We start from the raw sequence: 4038 nt of genomic DNA, 5'->3' as shown, positions 1-4038 counted from the left end.
CCTACTTAGAACAAGCTTAGCAGAGCACAGGGACCACGGTTCAATCCCCCAGCACCACATGCCAGCCAGCCCCGCCCCCTGGTGGGCTGAGCTGGTCACACACACACACAAATAAATTTTTAAAAAAATAAATAAAAATAAAAGACATTGTATGATATTTTCTCCTAGTATTAGAAACTTTAAAAAGTGTATTTACATTTTCTGTTGACTTAAAAAAAAAAGATTTGCACCTATGTTGTTTATTTATTATTTCTTGCCTATATCGTGTAATATGAGAAACTACTTTGGCAGTAACAATACAGAATGTACTAACCATTGTTACTCTCCTAAAATCTTGTTTTGAAATTTTGTACCATTCTTTTTATTTTTTTCTTTAAAATAAAAATAACTGATGTCAAAAAGGCCATGACAGATATTGAACTCGAGTTGGAAGAGGCGAGTCCGGTCTCAAAATGGAGGTAAACTGCCCTCGGTTGCCCCCAGCCCAACTCCAGCTGTCGCCCCCGGTGAGGGAGGCATGACCCTAAGGAGCCAGAGCAGTTGAGGAAGCAGTTTATTGGTGGTCTGAGTTTTGAAACTATAGATGATAGTTTAAGAGAACACTTTGAAAAATGGGGCACACTCACAGATTGTGTGGTGATGAGAGATCCTCAAACAAAACACTCCAGAGGTTTTAGTTTTGTGACTTACTCTTGTGTTGAAGAGGTGGATGCAGCAATGTGTGCTTGACCACACAAAGTTGATGGGCGTGTAGTGGAACCAAAGAGAGCTGTTTCTAGAGAGGATTCAATAAAGCCTGGTGCCCATCTAACAGTGAAGAAAATTTTTGTTGGTGGTATTAAAGAAGATACAGAAGAATATAATTTGATTTTTTTTGGTGGGGGTGGAACTGGGGATTGAACTCAGGCCCTTGCACTTGCCAGGGAAGCACTTATTCTACTGAGCTATCTCCCCAGCCCGAAGAATATAATTTGAGAGACTACTTTGAAAAATACGGTAAGATTGAAATTATAGAAGTTATGGAAGACAGGCAGAGTGGGAAAAAGAGAGGATTTGCTTTTGCTAGGCAGGTGTTTATGCCACTGAGCTATATCCCTGGCCCTAGGATTTGCTTTTGTAACTTTTGATGATCACAACACAGTTGATAAAACTGTTGTTCAGAAATACCACACTATTAATGGGCATAATTGTGAAGTGAAAAAGGCCCTTTCTAAACAAGAGATGCAGTCTGTTGGATCACAAAGAGGCTGTGGAGGTAGAACTGGCAACTTTATGGGTCGTGGAGGAAACTTTGGAGGTGGTGGAGGGAATTCTGGCTGTGGTGGAAACTTTGGTGGAAGAGGAGGTTATGGTGGTGGAGGAGGTGGCAGCAGAGGTAGTTATGGAGGAGGTGATAGTGGATATAATGGATTTGGAGGTGATGGTGGAAACTATGGTGGTAGTCCTGGTTACAGTAGTAGCAGAGGGTATGGTGGTGGTGGACCAGGATATGGAAACCAAGGTGGTGGATACAGTGGTGGTGGAGGAGGATATGATGGTTACAACGAAGGAGGAAATTTTGGTGGTGGTAACTATGGTGGTGGTGGGAACTGTAATGATTTTGGAAATTACACTGGACAGCAACAGTCAAATTATGGACCCATGAAGGGGGGCAGTTTTGGTGGAAGAAGCTCTGGCAGTCCCTATGGTGGTGGTTATGGATCTGGTGGTGGAAGTAGTGGATATGGGCGCAGAGGGTTTTAAAAAACAACAGAAAAGGGCTACAGTTCTTAGCAGGAGAGAGAGCGAGTTGTCATCAGGAAAGTTGCAGGTTACTTTGAGACAGTCGTCCCAAATGCATTAGAGGAACTATAAAAATCTGCCACAGAAGGAACGATGATCCATAGTCAGAAAAGTTACTGCAGCTTAAACAGGAAACCCTTCTGGTTCAGGACTGTCATAGCCACAGTTTGCAAAAAGTGCAGCTATTGATTAATTGCAATGTAGTGTCAATTAGATGTACATTCCTGAGGTCTTTTATCTGTTGTAGCTTTGTCTTTTTGTTCCTTTTCATTACATCAGGTATATTGCCCTGTAAATTGTGGTGGTGGTATCAGGAATAAAAAATTAAGGAATTTTTAACGCTTCAATATTTGTGTAGTTCAGTTTTTCTATACTTTAGTACAGAAACTTTAACAAAATGCAGTTTTGAAGGTGTTTCCTTGTGAGTTAACAAGAAAATCATTGTTAATACTATTTTGTATGAATTTTGCTAAAGTTAACTGTAAAGAAACACCTACTGACTTGCACATTAAGGGGAAAAAAAATCTATGCTCCCCATTTCAAACCATGATACAAATGGGCACTGACATGTGGAGAGAATAGACATTTGTATGTTTGCAATGTGTGTTTTAGATAAAATAGGATTGGGTATTTAAATTAGCATATTCGTGAATTTAATAGCATTAAGATTACTTTCAAATGAAAAAAATCTCAAAATTCTTACAGCTTTATGCATTTTCTTTCAAAATGTATTCATGATTTTTAATGTATTAGATTTGCTGAGTCCTAGCTGTATTTAAAACATCTCCATTCTGTATTTACCTTGGTCACATTTAAACTGCTGCCTAGTGTTTGGGTAAAAAGGAATGTCTACTGCCCTCTACTAAGTTCTGGAATTGGGTAGTGGATGTTTTCCATCTTCTACATTAAACCAACTTTTGGGATACAGGCTCACTAAGCCTGCTATGTCTAAGAAAATTAGTGGACACTTGGTTTTGATTTTTCTTTTCAAAGCACACAAGAGGCCCAGTTTTAAATCTTGAGGTTTTTTCTTTTTTCCCTTCTCCCAATACGAACATTCAGAGCAAGAGAATAAAAATCATGCATTACTGAACCCTTAACTAGCTGACATGCTTTCTCCTGTTTTTTACCCTACATGTTTTATTGAATGAAACCAAGGATAGTTTAGATATAACTGTTCAAAACCATTTAATGCAGCAGAAATGTAGCACAGTTGCTTAGTACAAGCAGAGCACACTCTCCCCAAGACCTGGATTCAAATTTGGATAATCTTCAAGTTGTTAAATTCCCAAAGAATATATTGTGTTATTCCTTGTGTATATTGTAAACTAAATCATGTTGCTGTGCATTGTCAATTTGTTTGGAAGACTCTGGTTTAGAAGTTTCAGATTTTAAGGTCTCACACACACACATATATATTATTGTCTACTGTTTTGTGCCAGCTAGTTCTTACAGTTTCTTTCGTTGAAGCCCTAAGTATGTGCCCTGCTGTTACTTTTTCTTTGGCAGTTGAACATTGAATTCAAGATTTTTATTTGGTTTTAAAAGTACTAAGCAAAACAAGCAATAAAAAAGGGGGAATGGGGAATGCTAGTGTTTGAATATGCTATCTTGTTTCTCTAATTCTGTGCCTCTGTGCATTATTAATACTTGGATGTTAGGAGTCAGGGAGATGGCTCAGTGGAATAAGTGCTTCCCTGGCAAGAGCAAGGGCCTGAGTTCAATCCCTGGTTCTGCAAAAAACAAAACAAAACAAAAACTTGGATACATGGGGCTGGTGAGATGGCTCAGTGGTCTAGAGCACCTACTTGGAACAAGCTTGGCAAAGCACAGGGACCACGGTTCAATCCCCCAGCACCACATGCCAGTCAGCCCTGCCCCCTGGTGGGCTGAGTGGCCACCCACACCCACACCCACACCCACACACACACAAATAAATAAAAAAATTTTAAAAAAATTAAAAAAAAAAAAACTTGGATACATGCAATGCCAACATGGAAATCAGTCTTCACAGATACTGCAGTTTTCCAGAAAACACAAACCAATAAATGTAACTGACAACAGTCCATTTGTTAATGGGCATATGTGAATAAGCAGTGTAGAAAATAGGCTAATATTAGAAAATGGTTAAGTCCTTTATAACTCAAAGTGTGGTTATATAAATGGACATTGTCAATGTTCATAATTTAAACCTTGGGTACCTGGTCAAAATATTGCTTGGGAAACATTTTATTAAAATTGAGCTAAATTCTCTCA

At 38.9% G+C, this 4038-nt stretch overlaps 1 protein-coding gene and 1 pseudogene across 1 annotated transcript in view; one reads left to right on the top strand and one right to left on the bottom strand.

Annotated features, from left to right (window-relative positions):
• Positions 1-4038, bottom strand: part of Brd8 (bromodomain containing 8) — a 74617-nt gene that overhangs the window by 8998 nt on the left and 61581 nt on the right. The gene's annotated exons all lie outside the window — the stretch shown is intronic.
• LOC105743805 lies at positions 406-1743 on the top strand (annotated as a pseudogene).

This window comes from Octodon degus, unplaced genomic scaffold (genome assembly GCF_000260255.1).
Source record: "Octodon degus isolate 3935 unplaced genomic scaffold, OctDeg1.0 scaffold00169, whole genome shotgun sequence".
Taxonomy (NCBI): domain Eukaryota; kingdom Metazoa; phylum Chordata; class Mammalia; order Rodentia; family Octodontidae; genus Octodon; species Octodon degus.
Note: the sequence above shows the minus strand (reverse complement) of the source record. Positions and strands in the feature narration are given on the sequence as shown.